We start from the raw sequence: 18666 nt of genomic DNA on the forward strand, positions 1-18666 counted from the left end.
ATCAATACTGAATAGAATGAATCAAATGAAAATGTAATATTATAAAGCAAATAAACAAACAGCCTGAAATAATTAAGTAATGAAAAGGGAAATAATCCATTCCTATTACATTGGTAAAGAATTACTATATCGGCCCGGTAAAAAAAACATAAAATGCAGTACATATATCAAACAAAATAGTTCCATGCATATTGATAAATCTTTGTCAATAAGTATAATAATTGGTTTATTTTAGTATCAAATGAAAGCGTAATCACTTGGGATCACTATATACACCCTTGTTAAAAGTCTCTTTTGAATAATAATAAGAATAAAAAGCAGGGCATATTTCCCCTGTTGTTCAGGTTTGCTTAGTACCTGTTTTTGTATTTCCGATTTTCCGGGAATCAGTGTATGAACACATGAAGGTAGCAATACACAGTTATAAGTTTGGTTTCGCATTTTGGCCCCGGTGGATTTTTCAAATATGAAAGTTATTGTGCAATAAAATTCATTTTTTGACAGCTGAGTACTAATTTAGCCTTCAAAGATGGTTTATAAGAACATCAAGGTTATTTTAACATGTTTAACGGGATATTTTCTGTTTCACTCTCCGTATTTTCATAGCTAGACCGGCCATAGGTCCAGAAATTAATGCAATGTTTACAAACATTTTTTTCTACACGAAGCTTTAGACGCAATTTTACGAATAGAAAGACTGAAAAATGAGCCCCTACCCATTACTGATAGGTACCTTAGACTTTGGATGACCAGTGAAGTCTTCAGGTGCACTTTCCCACCCAGGTATTCCTACCAGTTGAAGATATGGGTAATAGCTTTCAATCTAACCACCTGTGGTCAAGAACTTTGCCGTAGGGAAGTGGGAGTAAAGCGACAGCTGCCACCACCCGTAATGGACAAAAATTCGAAATTGGGTATGTGGTTGTCAGCTTCTGGTGCACTTTCCCACCCGGGCATTTTCATGAATAAAAGGGCCTGGAACAAGCTTTCAATCCCACTAGGTGTGGATAAAAGCTTTGCCGTAGGGAACTGTATAGAAAGACTGAAAAATGAGCCCCTACCCATTACTGATAGGTACCTTAGACTTTGGATGACCAGTGAAGTCTTCAGGTGCACTTTCCCACCCAGGTATTCCTACCAGTTGAAGATATGGGTAATAGCTTTCAATCTAACCACCTGTGGTCAAGAACTTTGCCGTAGGGAAGTGGGAGTAAAGCGACAGCTGCCACCACCCGTAATGGACAAAAATTCGAAATTGGGTATGTGGTTGTCAGCTTCTGGTGCACTTTCCCACCCGGGCATTTTCATGAATAAAAGGGCCTGGAACAAGCTTTCAATCCCACTAGGTGTGGATAAAAGCTTTGCCGTAGGGAACTGTATAGAAAGACTGAAAAATGAGCCCCTACCCATTACTGATAGGTACCTTAGACTTTGGATGACCAGTGAAGTCTTCAGGTGCACTTTCCCACCCAGGTATTCCTACCAGTTGAAGATATGGGTAATAGCTTTCAATCTAACCACCTGTGGTCAAGAACTTTGCCGTAGGGAAGTGGGAGTAAAGCGACAGCTGCCACCACCCGTAATGGACAAAAATTCGAAATTGGGTATGTGGTTGTCAGCTTCTGGTGCACTTTCCCACCCGGGCATTTTCATGAATAAAAGGGCCTGGAACAAGCTTTCAATCCCACTAGGTGTGGATAAAAGCTTTGCCGTAGGGAACTGTATAGAAAGACTGAAAAATGAGCCCCTACCCATTACTGATAGGTACCTTAGACTTTGGATGACCAGTGAAGTCTTCAGGTGCACTTTCCCACCCAGGTATTCCTACCAGTTGAAGATATGGGTAATAGCTTTCAATCTAACCACCTGTGGTCAAGAACTTTGCCGTAGGGAAGTGGGAGTAAAGCGACAGCTGCCACCACCCGTAATGGACAAAAATTCGAAATTGGGTATGTGGTTGTCAGCTTCTGGTGCACTTTCCCACCCGGGCATTTTCATGAATAAAAGGGCCTGGAACAAGCTTTCAATCCCACTAGGTGTGGATAAAAGCTTTGCCGTAGGGAACTGTATAGAAAGACTGAAAAATGAGCCCCTACCCATTACTGATAGGTACCTTAGACTTTGGATGACCAGTGAAGTCTTCAGGTGCACTTTCCCACCCAGGTATTCCTACCAGTTGAAGATATGGGTAATAGCTTTCAATCTAACCACCTGTGGTCAAGAACTTTGCCGTAGGGAAGTGGGAGTAAAGCGACAGCTGCCACCACCCGTAATGGACAAAAATTCGAAATTGGGTATGTGGTTGTCAGCTTCTGGTGCACTTTCCCACCCGGGCATTTTCATGAATAAAAGGGCCTGGAACAAGCTTTCAATCCCACTAGGTGTGGATAAAAGCTTTGCCGTAGGGAACTGTATAGAAAGACTGAAAAATGAGCCCCTACCCATTACTGATAGGTACCTTAGACTTTGGATGACCAGTGAAGTCTTCAGGTGCACTTTCCCACCCAGGTATTCCTACCAGTTGAAGATATGGGTAATAGCTTTCAATCTAACCACCTGTGGTCAAGAACTTTGCCGTAGGGAAGTGGGAGTAAAGCGACAGCTGCCACCACCCGTAATGGACAAAAATTCGAAATTGGGTATGTGGTTGTCAGCTTCTGGTGCACTTTCCCACCCGGGCATTTTCATGAATAAAAGGGCCTGGAACAAGCTTTCAATCCCACTAGGTGTGGATAAAAGCTTTGCCGTAGGGAACTGTATAGAAAGACTGAAAAATGAGCCCCTACCCATTACTGATAGGTACCTTAGACTTTGGATGACCAGTGAAGTCTTCAGGTGCACTTTCCCACCCAGGTATTCCTACCAGTTGAAGATATGGGTAATAGCTTTCAATCTAACCACCTGTGGTCAAGAACTTTGCCGTAGGGAAGTGGGAGTAAAGCGACAGCTGCCACCACCCGTAATGGACAAAAATTCGAAATTGGGTATGTGGTTGTCAGCTTCTGGTGCACTTTCCCACCCGGGCATTTTCATGAATAAAAGGGCCTGGAACAAGCTTTCAATCCCACTAGGTGTGGATAAAAGCTTTGCCGTAGGGAACTGTATAGAAAGACTGAAAAATGAGCCCCTACCCATTACTGATAGGTACCTTAGACTTTGGATGACCAGTGAAGTCTTCAGGTGCACTTTCCCACCCAGGTATTCCTACCAGTTGAAGATATGGGTAATAGCTTTCAATCTAACCACCTGTGGTCAAGAACTTTGCCGTAGGGAAGTGGGAGTAAAGCGACAGCTGCCACCACCCGTAATGGACAAAAATTCGAAATTGGGTATGTGGTTGTCAGCTTCTGGTGCACTTTCCCACCCGGGCATTTTCATGAATAAAAGGGCCTGGAACAAGCTTTCAATCCCACTAGGTGTGGATAAAAGCTTTGCCGTAGGGAACTGTATAGAAAGACTGAAAAATGAGCCCCTACCCATTACTGATAGGTACCTTAGACTTTGGATGACCAGTGAAGTCTTCAGGTGCACTTTCCCACCCAGGTATTCCTACCAGTTGAAGATATGGGTAATAGCTTTCAATCTAACCACCTGTGGTCAAGAACTTTGCCGTAGGGAAGTGGGAGTAAAGCGACAGCTGCCACCACCCGTAATGGACAAAAATTCGAAATTGGGTATGTGGTTGTCAGCTTCTGGTGCACTTTCCCACCCGGGCATTTTCATGAATAAAAGGGCCTGGAACAAGCTTTCAATCCCACTAGGTGTGGATAAAAGCTTTGCCGTAGGGAACTGTATAGAAAGACTGAAAAATGAGCCCCTACCCATTACTGATAGGTACCTTAGACTTTGGATGACCAGTGAAGTCTTCAGGTGCACTTTCCCACCCAGGTATTCCTACCAGTTGAAGATATGGGTAATAGCTTTCAATCTAACCACCTGTGGTCAAGAACTTTGCCGTAGGGAAGTGGGAGTAAAGCGACAGCTGCCACCACCCGTAATGGACAAAAATTCGAAATTGGGTATGTGGTTGTCAGCTTCTGGTGCACTTTCCCACCCGGGCATTTTCATGAATAAAAGGGCCTGGAACAAGCTTTCAATCCCACTAGGTGTGGATAAAAGCTTTGCCGTAGGGAACTGTATAGAAAGACTGAAAAATGAGCCCCTACCCATTACTGATAGGTACCTTAGACTTTGGATGACCAGTGAAGTCTTCAGGTGCACTTTCCCACCCAGGTATTCCTACCAGTTGAAGATATGGGTAATAGCTTTCAATCTAACCACCTGTGGTCAAGAACTTTGCCGTAGGGAAGTGGGAGTAAAGCGACAGCTGCCACCACCCGTAATGGACAAAAATTCGAAATTGGGTATGTGGTTGTCAGCTTCTGGTGCACTTTCCCACCCGGGCATTTTCATGAATAAAAGGGCCTGGAACAAGCTTTCAATCCCACTAGGTGTGGATAAAAGCTTTGCCGTAGGGAACTGTATAGAAAGACTGAAAAATGAGCCCCTACCCATTACTGATAGGTACCTTAGACTTTGGATGACCAGTGAAGTCTTCAGGTGCACTTTCCCACCCAGGTATTCCTACCAGTTGAAGATATGGGTAATAGCTTTCAATCTAACCACCTGTGGTCAAGAACTTTGCCGTAGGGAAGTGGGAGTAAAGCGACAGCTGCCACCACCCGTAATGGACAAAAATTCGAAATTGGGTATGTGGTTGTCAGCTTCTGGTGCACTTTCCCACCCGGGCATTTTCATGAATAAAAGGGCCTGGAACAAGCTTTCAATCCCACTAGGTGTGGATAAAAGCTTTGCCGTAGGGAACTGTATAGAAAGACTGAAAAATGAGCCCCTACCCATTACTGATAGGTACCTTAGACTTTGGATGACCAGTGAAGTCTTCAGGTGCACTTTCCCACCCAGGTATTCCTACCAGTTGAAGATATGGGTAATAGCTTTCAATCTAACCACCTGTGGTCAAGAACTTTGCCGTAGGGAAGTGGGAGTAAAGCGACAGCTGCCACCACCCGTAATGGACAAAAATTCGAAATTGGGTATGTGGTTGTCAGCTTCTGGTGCACTTTCCCACCCGGGCATTTTCATGAATAAAAGGGCCTGGAACAAGCTTTCAATCCCACTAGGTGTGGATAAAAGCTTTGCCGTAGGGAACTGTATAGAAAGACTGAAAAATGAGCCCCTACCCATTACTGATAGGTACCTTAGACTTTGGATGACCAGTGAAGTCTTCAGGTGCACTTTCCCACCCAGGTATTCCTACCAGTTGAAGATATGGGTAATAGCTTTCAATCTAACCACCTGTGGTCAAGAACTTTGCCGTAGGGAAGTGGGAGTAAAGCGACAGCTGCCACCACCCGTAATGGACAAAAATTCGAAATTGGGTATGTGGTTGTCAGCTTCTGGTGCACTTTCCCACCCGGGCATTTTCATGAATAAAAGGGCCTGGAACAAGCTTTCAATCCCACTAGGTGTGGATAAAAGCTTTGCCGTAGGGAACTGTATAGAAAGACTGAAAAATGAGCCCCTACCCATTACTGATAGGTACCTTAGACTTTGGATGACCAGTGAAGTCTTCAGGTGCACTTTCCCACCCAGGTATTCCTACCAGTTGAAGATATGGGTAATAGCTTTCAATCTAACCACCTGTGGTCAAGAACTTTGCCGTAGGGAAGTGGGAGTAAAGCGACAGCTGCCACCACCCGTAATGGACAAAAATTCGAAATTGGGTATGTGGTTGTCAGCTTCTGGTGCACTTTCCCACCCGGGCATTTTCATGAATAAAAGGGCCTGGAACAAGCTTTCAATCCCACTAGGTGTGGATAAAAGCTTTGCCGTAGGGAACTGTATAGAAAGACTGAAAAATGAGCCCCTACCCATTACTGATAGGTACCTTAGACTTTGGATGACCAGTGAAGTCTTCAGGTGCACTTTCCCACCCAGGTATTCCTACCAGTTGAAGATATGGGTAATAGCTTTCAATCTAACCACCTGTGGTCAAGAACTTTGCCGTAGGGAAGTGGGAGTAAAGCGACAGCTGCCACCACCCGTAATGGACAAAAATTCGAAATTGGGTATGTGGTTGTCAGCTTCTGGTGCACTTTCCCACCCGGGCATTTTCATGAATAAAAGGGCCTGGAACAAGCTTTCAATCCCACTAGGTGTGGATAAAAGCTTTGCCGTAGGGAACTGTATAGAAAGACTGAAAAATGAGCCCCTACCCATTACTGATAGGTACCTTAGACTTTGGATGACCAGTGAAGTCTTCAGGTGCACTTTCCCACCCAGGTATTCCTACCAGTTGAAGATATGGGTAATAGCTTTCAATCTAACCACCTGTGGTCAAGAACTTTGCCGTAGGGAAGTGGGAGTAAAGCGACAGCTGCCACCACCCGTAATGGACAAAAATTCGAAATTGGGTATGTGGTTGTCAGCTTCTGGTGCACTTTCCCACCCGGGCATTTTCATGAATAAAAGGGCCTGGAACAAGCTTTCAATCCCACTAGGTGTGGATAAAAGCTTTGCCGTAGGGAACTGTATAGAAAGACTGAAAAATGAGCCCCTACCCATTACTGATAGGTACCTTAGACTTTGGATGACCAGTGAAGTCTTCAGGTGCACTTTCCCACCCAGGTATTCATATGAGTTGAAGATATGGATAATAGCTTTCAAACTAACTACCTGTGGTATGTTGTTGTTGTGAGCTTCCGGTGCACTTTCGCAAACGGGAATTTTTATGAATAAAAGGGCTTGGGACAAGCTATCAATCCCACTAGGAGTGGGTAAATTATTTGCCATAGGGAACTGAACACAAATACGGAAAAGCGAGCCATACCCATAATTGTTGGTCATTTGGACTTTTGGCATTTGAATAATTGAACTACAGTGTAAGCGGATTATGTTTGAATTGTTCCATCTATGTTGTAACGGTATGTCGCCTAGTTTGTACGTAAAGGTTTTTAGCTTGAACGCAGGCAGAGCGCTAGCAGATCATGGCTTCGGCAAAAATTGAACAGGTGATTGAACAAAGTATGAATCCGTCTATGCTTCGCTGACACAATGCACAATGCACCTTTAAAAATGAATGTAAATAAAAAGGTTAATGCCTCCATATACATAGAACCAAGAATCGATTGGTATCAGTGAATTAATGTATACTGAAACAATTAATTGTCATATGGGCATTCCATAATCTGTTTATTGACAAATACAGTCCCGTCTCAAAAGCACTACATGCCGTAAATACGATGGTATATCTTTCATTTTAAACAGATCAGACATGCAAGAAGATTTATAGATAATGAAAAAAACAGAAAAAATAAAAACTGTTACCATGACATATCATTTTTCAAAACTACGAAGATCAATCAGAGTCTTTAAACTCAACATTATCAGGACACTGCCATTCAGAGGTAGGCATGGCCTCTAAAATGGCCCAGACCACTTATGTCCTAGATCCGTACGAGTTTGTCAGCATAAGTAGGGATACCCAGTATGTCATATAGTCCAATCTAATATTACCGGCTGGCCAAAATAAGAGATTCTCCACATGGCCCATTATACTAAAGGTAGAGGTAGGCATGGCCTCTAAAATAGCCCTGAGCACTTAAGCCCTAGACCCGTACAAGTTTGTCAGCATAGGGTAAAGGGTACCCAGAGTCCAACTTTACTATTGGCGACTGGCCAAACTAAGAGATTCTCCACATGGGCCATTATACTAAAGGTAGAGGTAGGCATGGCCTCTAAAATGGCCCATAGCACTTATGCCAACTCATTTTCGGTGGATTTGATTTTTGTTTCTCGCCACAATTGCTTTCATGAATCGACTTCATCTATTGTATTACAATCTAGATCAACATGCCTAAGAGAGGGATGTTTTGAAAGGACTATTGGGACCAAGAATTAAACCAATTCCTTCGAAGAATTGTTTACTATTTTGTAAATACAATTTATCTCCAAAGGTAGTGCGTAAGTTATCTGAGAGGTAAATAAATATAGACATTCACCTTATTTTGTGCACAACATACTCATATCCACCGCGTTTGAGTTAATTAGTGTATGTATCTTGCGAAGACGAAAGCGTATGTGAACTGCTTACCTCTCAAATCGATAAGATGTCCATCTTGATCAGTCAGATAAGTGCTCCTGTGGATGTAACAGTTGGGACAAAGCTGCAGATGGTGTTTTTTGTGATTCATTGGCATAACTACCACCGATGATTTCACTGTTGACTTAAATTCTAAGTCTGTTTACAATCTGTTCACCTTCTATGTTATCTTGTTGTATGCGTAGGTTATTTTTTCTCACGCATCGTGTTGATGCTCTTGAAAGAATTAAAGTCTACTTGATAGTATTTTTTGGCTAAGTTAGAGTGGCTTTCAGAGAACTACTATTGGCAACAATGACAATTTTGACTTATGTTTGTTTAGTTGTAACTGTTGTTGGATTTCATTGGTGATGATGTCGATATCGTAAGAACCAGTGTTTAATGAAATGGTGATCCAACTCACATCTTCGTCCAGAGAATACTTGATGATGTTTTTTTCTCTCATGACTGTTTGGGAAAGAGTTGTAAGTCTCAAGCATTAGTATAGCAATCTCATAACTTTTCCAGTCTTTCACGATGATGGGTGTATCGTATCAAGTGGTGATCCGGCTACAATTGCTGACATGACAATTGTTTAGGGTCTGCATTGTCAGCAAAGCACTTACTACAGATACTTTTTTATATTTGAATGGGTTCCCACTAATGCACATACACACACATTTACACTCATCCCCCCCTTTTCTACACACACACTTTTTGGTTTCAATAAACGTTGCCCACTTAGCTATACGACTATACGACATCGATAGCAAACTTCTCTCGAGTCATTTATCTTATCCTTATATTCTTAATCCTACTTTTTCATCCATCTGATGTCATATTCCTTTGTGCGCTTATTACACCTATCTTTCCAGGGTGTAATATATATTCCAGATGTTGCTTCTGTCTCTAATTTAGATTCCGAGTCTTAATTTAAACTTTTATGAAAATCATCTAAACAATTTCTGCTCTTTTCTGGATGGCGAGATCAATGGTGATTTACCGATGTGGTTATAACCAACATCGATTGCACAGCTGAACAACACTCTTCTCTAGTGATATCACTACAGTATTCTCGATAAATATGATCATTATTCTTGGTCGGTATGAGCTGTTTGAAATAATTTTGTGAGAGATATGCGAAGTCGACATTGTTGTGCCGTCAACAAACACAGTAATCTTTACACTTTTTTTTATTTCCCAACATCAAATCATCAAACACAATCCAGTTCGCGTGGTTCAGGTACATCTTTGTTTTGTTAAAAGAAATCAATACCATTGGACTGTTTCGGATATTGTAAATGCATACTGTTCACAATATCCGGTAGGAAAATAGGGACACTTATTTTTTTTTTTTGGAGATGAGATTATATATGTCTTCTTTGGAAAACCTTTCGTTCAAACAAGTCCTCATGTGTTAGTAGATTGGTTCATGTAGTGATTTGCATATACATGTACATACAAACATAGTCCATCCAACCCCATCAAAGGAGTTGGTTATTTTTTATAGAGATGACATTATATGTGTCTTCTTTGATAAAAACGCCTAGTCCAAACCAGTCCTCAAGAGTTGTAAGATGGGTTGATACAGTGATTTTCATGTTCAAAAACATGTCCAACCAACCCGATTGAAAAAGTTAATTGTTCACTGCTTCTTGATTTCCAAATAATGAACCCACTGATTGATTTCTGTAGTAGAAAAGGGGGGTTGTTTCTCTGTGTAGTATGTTCAAAAATGTAAATTAAATGATGATCTATTGCATGAACATACTCCATTCTAACCCCCACCCGCCTTGAACATGCTGATGAATTGGTCCTTGTTTTGACGGTAGTAGATTTTAGCAGTCACAGGTACATACTACTACTAGATACATCACATCTACGGGATATTAGTTTACTGACGAGTATATTTGGTTATATTGACTATGCTTTTCTAATGTATGTATGGCGTCCATAGTTTCCTATGAATTCGTGTTTTGGATACCTTTAACTGTTATGCCTTTTTTTATTTTTGGGGCCCTTTATGGCTTGCTGTTCGGTGTGAGCCAAGGCTCCGTGTTGAAGGCCGTACTTTGACCTATAATTGTTTACCTTTTACAAATTGTGACTTGGATGGAGAGTTGTCCCATTGGCACTCATACCACATCTTCTTATTTCTGTTAACGTGTCTACTAGTTGTATGCACCTGTGGTGGCGTAAATCTACTGCAGTTAAATTACAAATAAATTAATCAGCTTTTTCGAGATATTCAGGATATTCAGGATAGTCTTCCTCTACCATGTCTACAAGCCTGCTAACTTTTACAGAATTTAGATGATTAAACTTTGGATTATTAAGTTCACCATATTTGACGTCTGATCTTCTTTCTTTAACTAATTCTTTTCTTTTCATTTTTATTATCATTATTTTTTATTTATAATTTGTGTTTCTTTAATACATATTTTTTTAATTTTGTAATGTTCATAAGCTAATGTATGACAAAGCAATCTTATTAATCTTAAGATATTGTGAAGATGACTCTTAATAATATTTATTGATTTGCTGTGATTCTAAACATCGTTTCTATTCTTCAAAAGTTATAGTTTTCTAAACACCTATTAGCTTTCTTCGTAATTTCACCATGTACTATGTGGGTGTACATTTTTGTCCCATAAACCAACAAACTCGGTCATTATTTTACCAGCACTTTTATATTTAAAAATGTCAATTACCGTTTTGTTATCACCAAGTCCTGATAAATAGTAATTTGAATATTTAGAAATATCGAATTTGTATTGAACATATTGGAATATATCCTTGTAAACATCACCCCTTTGAATATCATGACTAAACTATCTGTATCGGTAAAAAAAAAATGTTTAACATTGTTTTCATATAATTTGCGTATAATTTTGTAATGACATTGATACATTAATGTTTTTGAAAGATCTAAAAATGCAGTCCAAAGTAAAAGAGGAAAATCCAGAAATGTCCTCTTTGCGTAATTAAATATGCAAAATTCATGAATGTATCAAAAATTACCAAGTACAAACAAACGGCTTTTGATAACTTCAATGGTTAGAAGACATTTTAAAAAAATTAAAAACTTGCGTAAAACTATGAGAATATTTTACGACACAAATTTCTTCTCTCAGACCTTAGAAGAAGTACATAGAGAGGTCAGTTTAATGGAAGATATTTCTATTATTCGAGAAAAAAAATAAAATCATTGCAGCAGTTTGTTCATTGAAAGAGATTTCTTTTATCAGACTTATGCCTAAAAAATAATACTATGGCAGTTAGTTCGTTGGAAGAAATTTCTTCTATCAAACGTAACATGAATTACGTCGAGCTGATCGCTCGATGGAAGAAACTTCTTCAATCATATTTAAACCTGAAATGAAATATTCAATCCAAGCCGATAGTTCGTTGGAAGAAATTTCTGCTATTAAACCTACAATTAGATCTAAAATGAAACACATGTAGCTATTAGTTCGTTGGAAAAATGTCTTTATCAAACCTGACCTAAAATGTAATATTTGTGGCAGTTAGTAAGTCGTAAGAAATTTCTTCTATCAAACTTCAATGGAATATTTGAAGCAGTTAGTTCGTTGGAAAACAGTTTTTATATCAGAAATAGGCCTAAAATGAAATATTTGTGGCAGTTAGTAAGTTGGAGAAATGTCTTCTATCAGACATACATGTAGATCTAATATGAAAAACATATAGCTGTTAGAAAATGGGAAGAAATTTCTTCCAACAAACTATCAGACCTAAAATATAAAATATTAATTAGAATATTTGGAGCACTTCGTTAGTTGGAAACATTTCTAGCCTTAAAACAAGTTAGATCATTGGTAGAAATTCTATCAATTATGAAAGCAAATAACGTGACTGTGAGTAACAAAATAATACTCCGGAACTGGTCAGATGTATCTGTATGCCAATTTATCTTGAAATCACATGAATTTACTTGACATTTTGGCATCAAACAGCATACATAAAGAAGTGTAGTTGAACATAATTAGGTATAGTATTTTTTTGTCCTATTTTGGGGAAGGGTATTTTCGACTCACATAACTTTAAACTTTAAGAAACAAAAAACTGTTTGACAAGTAAATAATTCATTTAAAAAGGCATCCCACCTTTGCACAGACAGAATATGAATGATCGTTGCGTTCAAAGGATATGTTCACTTTACATTCTCTAATTTCAAAAACAAAACATGTTCAAAAGAATATATAATTGCATTACCTGTTCTCAGAGGCACTCAAAATGTTAAAGCGTTAAAATACAATATTCTTATGAGGAAGTTAATGTATACATGAACGCATGCTGATTAATCAATTTAATTAATAACAGCTGTATACAAAAATTGAAAATATTTACATCATTTGTTGCAAAAATCAAATGAGCATGTCTTTCTACACGTTTAAAATCACTGTGCATGTACATGTTCATAATGTCCGTAATCAATGAGGTTGTTTAACAATTTGAATTTTGTTTAAAAATACGGAATTTTCCTCCTGATATACAATGTAGGGTCCCAAAAGGGTTCATTCCTACAATTCACATCGGTCAGTTTTATTGATTAGGACAATTGCATGTAACGCTTTGTATTAGCAGTATGATTAAAATGAGAGTTAGATTCAGGCCAATAAGACAGCAACCCATATTTAATTATATTTGAAAAAAAAAAACAATTTACCACTTTACTTCCAATAGAATTATATTTTTTTTTTGGAATGAATGTCGCATTTATTAATTTGTTTCCAAATATCAAATGCTCAACCAAGAGCAATAATAAACTTTTAAAATTGTAGTTTTAAACCATTTTTAAGCATGTATTATAAATTAGATTTTCATCGATTTTTAGATGGTGGTAAAGATAAGAAAACTGTTTGAAAATAGCTCTAGTATATAAAAACATTCCGGAGTTACATTGTAACCTTACTTTATCTAATATCTTCTTCAATAATATCTAGATGACTTATGCAATATCTGTAAATACAAATGTATATATTTTATTTAATTTACATAATCAAATACATTGTTCATGTGCATGAACTGTCCTACATGTAGCTAAATGAGATCTGTGTAGTTTCTAAAGTAGCCGGTGTCTAATACATATATTGGTGGATGACAAAATGTTTACCACATAAACGCCATTGCTGCAATTCAATATAGTTATCAAGAAGTTTTAAAATGTATTCAAGCTACTATTCATGTGAGAAATATGATATACGGGTAACATTATTACTACCACAGATGGATGTCAGTAAATATCATGTACATCATAGAGCACAGTTCAGGGCCGTCACTACATTGAGGCAAATGCCTCCTGTTGGAAATTAAAAAAAAAAGTTGAAACAAAAGCTTGTCTTCATATCAGATTGTTTTCACGGCGAGTGTCTTGCAAGAATCAAGTTCTGTTCATCCTCGAACGTCGACCCTGTTTTTTTCGGGATCCAAGTTTCTCATTTATTTTTAGTTTTCAATGTTGATTGTCTATATTGTTTGTCGTTATGTGTCTCATCTGTTCTCCGGGTTTGTCTTTTGTTCATTGATTGCCCTTCTTTATGACTATTGTCTTAGTGTTGAATCCATTTGTAAATTAGTAATTTTGTTTTAAACTTAAGTTTTATTATATTTAAGGACCTTTTGTCTGATTTTAAAAACTACTTTAAATCGTAAAAATATGTATCGGTAAGTCTATGAAAAGGTATGTACTCTGCAACATTGATAATAAAAAAATAAAAAATATTGAAAAAGCATAGTCGAAGTGGTCGGTAATGACGGGTGAACGTTTGTGTGGTTTGGCAATGTTACATGTCCAGATATTGTTGGAGAAAATGTTTTGAGAAGATACGAAGCTACCGAACATAGAAACATTGGTCGCTTTTTCAAGGAAAATTAAAACTTTATATTAAAGAATACAAAACTGACTCTCTTTTCTGTTTAACTAAAAAGCTGACATAGGTTAAAATTAAAGTGAGACAACCAATCTCCCGGAATCAAATCATTTAAAAAGAAAAATAATGTATTGTCATATGACCTTTTACAATGAAGGGCGTAAACTTGCATTAAGCCGTTTTCAGGCCCTTAAATAGAAAAGGGATATGGAGTAAATGTGCATTGGACAAAATCGCGCACAATACATAGAAAAACATACAATTATCAATGAACAGGGCTTTTATTCCTAGCGTCGACTTAAGCGGTACTTAAAGTAGCTATTACTAAATTTTAGAGTCACAAAAAATTACACCAAAGTCTAAACACAATACAAGACCAGAACAGACAGAGCCGACATTAATCAGCCAGTATACATATTAAAACAGCACAAAAATGTAGCAATGAGGTCTTAAGAACAGTTTTCCTTGGTCTACCCTGAGTGAACCTTTTCTATCCCAGTTAGGAACAACATCAAGTTGTAATTGAAATGTGTTATAAAAACTGAATTCACATATAGTTATATCAATGATAATCAGTCCCCCTCTTAACTTAATTTAAAAAAAAAACATAATTGACAGGTATAAAACGTTTTTCCTGCAAGCCGAAACTCAAAAACAAAAAAAGGCAAAAGAACAGCAGCCACACAATTAACTATTTGAATTACAATTTTTGCTTTATCCTACATATCGGTCTTTTGATGTTGTCCCCAAAAACTAAAAGTCTTACACTGAATCTATATATTTTGCTTTGAGACCAGAATATTGTCGAAAAATAATTAAAACAAAACTTGCGTTTTAGATTAAGAAAGGTTCCGGGAAACGCTCAGAATGCACGATTTTGCGTCATTTTTTCCAGAGCTTCTGGGGGCCTTTAGTGGCCCTCAAACCCTTCGCTGAAAATGTTTTATATATTTTTACTCACTTTTAAAAGAGGCTAGTTACGGCGTGCCTTTGATATTTTACTGTGAACTACAGGTGTAACACAATTGTGTTCCATACGTTAATCATCAGGAAGTAACTAAATACAGCAAATCCGAAACGATTACATGTAACCTTTAGACACTTAATAACAATCTGTACGAATATTATAGACATATACCCTGCAGCCAATAAATGACCATGTCTACTGTGAAATAACATGTATCCGTCAGGGGTTAATTGCATAGTTTGACAATTAACCACAGACTAGTATTACTCCACAACCAGACTACTACGTAACCGGCCTACAGCTATGGGCCATTGTGTAACGATGGATGACCCCTCTGAACTATATAAGATCCAGCTTTGGACTCGAAAGATAGATTCGTACAGATAGATTCCAAAAGGAGATTCCGCCAAGGTCTCCCCCCTTGTGGGTAGGCTGGAATTAATTCACTAACCATCCGAATTACTCAGTCAGGACCGAACAGTTATACCACTATACGATCACGTGTCCGTGTGACGATATGAACATTTGAACAATTCAACTTTAAAGACAGTTTGTGAACAATCGAACATTTGAACTTTAGAATCTTTCTTAACTTTGTAATTACATAATAAAATTTAATTATCCACTTACTGACTTCGTTACAAGTCGTAAATTTGGTGCCGAGACAGCAGGATCGACTTGGATTGGCTAAAACAACGCAAAGGAATATAAAACGTAAGAACTAAGTTACTTTCATTTTTCTTTATGGACAATCAAGATATTTCAATGTCAGTACAAAAAGTAGAAATGGCTTTTCAAGGGATGGCATACACATTAAGTAAATTTGTAAATTTTAAAGGGAGTGTGGCCGTATATTTAAAAGGCTTAAAATCAGAAGTTTGTTCACGAGCTGTGGTTCGCACGAAATTTTTTATTAGTATTTTTAGAAATTGTACGTCAATTTAAGAATTATGAATACACATATTCTTAAAACAATTGAAGATATTTTTTTAGTTATTTTTATATGCAGTTATTGAATAGATAGGATACGTTATATATAATAAGTATGATTTTTAAAAATAAAACTTTTTTTTTAAGTTTGAAGAAGCTAGTTTTTTGTTTAGAGTAAATATGTAAAAAACTAAAATGTCTGATACTATAGCATTTATATTATGGGTTGTTTTCTTGAAGATACATTCAATTATTCTAGAAAATATATATCTTACGTAAAATTAGTAGAGCACCGGTATATATGAAGGTTGATTTAGAACCTTTGGTAGATGAAGTTAAGGGTACATTGAGGATACATTGTTTGCGTGTTATTGCCACTGATGATTATGGGTTTACGCAGTTGGGTAGTGTTTACGCACATTTGTTTAGAGAAAACAAATAGTCTATAATTTTAGATTCCAACCCCTTCTTCGGATGATTAACATAAGTGATGTTAAGTAATTAAATGGTGCAAGTTGTTTTATGGTGTTAGATTACGCCTTATTTACATAAAATAAATGTTAATAGATAAAGAGAAGTATCTTCAGAAAATAGCACATTAAAGATAAATGTTGATATGTTTTGCCCAAAGGAATTTACAGTATTTTTGTGGTAGATTGATATTTGTAAAAAATGAGAGACACATGAACTTCATGACTGATGACAAACTTTAAGTGAAATAGATAATTGATATTAAAGGAAAATTAGCATTAAAATTAAATTGATTTTTTTATAAACAATTATGAGGATAATTATCAGAAATTAAAATAAGAATAAGAAAATAATTAATTTAGTAGTAAAACAAAAAATGAGTCTAAACAATGGGTTTTGTTCATAAATAAGCATAGAACAAACTTTAAATTGTTTTGGTTTTCAAGAAGTAGGTCAAGTTTAAAAAAAAAAAATAGAAGGAATAAAATCTCAACATATATACATTCAGTCATAATGAAATGTATAAAAAGGAAAGGCAGTAGGTTGCTGATGTTTTAAAGCAAATTAAAATGATATATATAAAAAAAGAAAGGAAAGACTATGATGAGGAAACTATATACATTTTTTGGAAATGTAAACGATTACAGAGAAAGACATTTTTTTTTCGCAACAAGGTGTTGTTGTCAAATAGGAAATATAGAGTCAGTAACAAATTGCACAAGGCGTAGTTAAAATTTTATCAATGTAATCTTAAATATTTTTAAGAGTGATGAGCCTGAATTAATTTGTGGACTACATTTAGCATTAAGATAAATTAATGAGAAACTAACGTTAAAGACGTAAAAGTATTACAATTGGTAACAAATTAACACATATGATTTTTAGTAATTTTTTTTTATAGGTATCATGTAGGTGTAGGGGTTATATAGAATGATCGAATTGAACTTATTTGATTGTAAATTTGTAAATATGTTTCTAATGTCTTGTGTAAATAAACGTATCTTTGTTTTTATCATGTAGGATTCTCAAAATTTTAGAAGTTGTATACGACAGTTTTTTTTTTTCCTTCTTTTGTTTTTTTTTTGTTTTAACCAGTTAATTCGATATTTAAGAGAACGTATTGATTTTACCTAGAAATTGTTTTATTAAATTTTGCTAGGCTTGAATAACCCAGTGAACTAAAGGCGATTGAACAAACGATTGATAAATAAAAAAGTAGTAAACAAGTTTTAGTTTTTCCGAAATTGGGATAAGTTTATCAGTGGGTTAGGTGCAATCTTCATTTGAATAGCCATATTTTGTACTGTTTAATTATTAAGAATATATCTTGGATAGCCAAAAAGAAAAGTGCGAGTTCTGGTTCTAATGCCACGAACAACGGGTACAAAATGGTGTCAACGCAATTGGTTGGAACAGATGTTACTGCTTCCAGAGAGATGTCTTCCTCTGCGCCATTGATCAGGGACGAAACTTAACCGGAGACCGATGCTAATAGTCTCTTGAGAAAGATTTACCTAGAGATAGATACGTCAACAACTTAGTAATGGGACTAGATGGTAAACCTTACAACGTTGATGACCGGATCCACTAGCAGATGATGACCGACACTTGTACAAAGTAGTAGAGGAACAATATGCTATGATGGTGACGGGAAAAAGTATGCACAATATATACCCAAATCTTGAACTTTATGAATCATATGAACTCTATGTATCCAGATGTTGGATTTGCCGAATTTTATGAACTATATATGTGGTGATGGTTACAGAAGACTTAACAAGGAACTACTGAATTTATAATAACCTACAGGAAGAAAAATACCGTATTTTATTGAACTTTCGTTCTATTTTGGATGGAAGGCATTATGTAACACAATTGTGTTCCATACGTTAATCATCAGGAAGTAACTAAATACAGCAAATCCGAAACGATTACATGTAACCTTTAGACACTTAATAACAATCTGTACGAATATTATAGACATATACCCTGCAGCCAATAAATGACCATGTCTACTGTGAAATAACATGTATCCGTCAGGGGTTAATTGCATAGTTTGACAATTAACCACAGACTAGTATTACTCCACAACCAGACTACTACGTAACCGGCCTACAGCTATGGGCCATTGTGTAACGATGGATGACCCCTCTGAACTATATAAGATCCAGCTTTGGACTCGAAAGATAGATTCGTACAGATAGATTCCAAAAGGAGATTCCGCCAAGGTCTCCCCCCTTGTTGGTAGGCTGGAATTAATTCACTAACCATCCGAATTACTCAGTCAGGACCGAACAGTTATACCA

At 37.0% G+C, this 18666-nt stretch overlaps 1 protein-coding gene across 2 annotated transcripts in view; it reads right to left on the reverse strand.

The window, feature by feature from the left end:
* Positions 1–18666, reverse strand: part of LOC127700630 (carbohydrate sulfotransferase 1-like) — a 60443-nt gene that overhangs the window by 26646 nt on the left and 15131 nt on the right. Inside the window, exon 2 of one of the 2 annotated variants that reach the window (XM_052204173.1) lies at positions 13035–13081. The exons of the other annotated variant lie outside the window; for it this stretch is intronic. The gene's annotated coding sequence lies outside the window, so the exon portion shown is untranslated. The remainder of the gene's footprint in view (positions 1–13034; positions 13082–18666) is intronic. 2 annotated transcript variants of the gene reach the window in all.

Source organism: Mytilus californianus, unplaced genomic scaffold, assembly GCF_021869535.1.
Source record: "Mytilus californianus isolate M0D057914Y unplaced genomic scaffold, xbMytCali1.0.p SCAF_5, whole genome shotgun sequence".
NCBI lineage: Eukaryota > Metazoa > Mollusca > Bivalvia > Mytilida > Mytilidae > Mytilus > Mytilus californianus.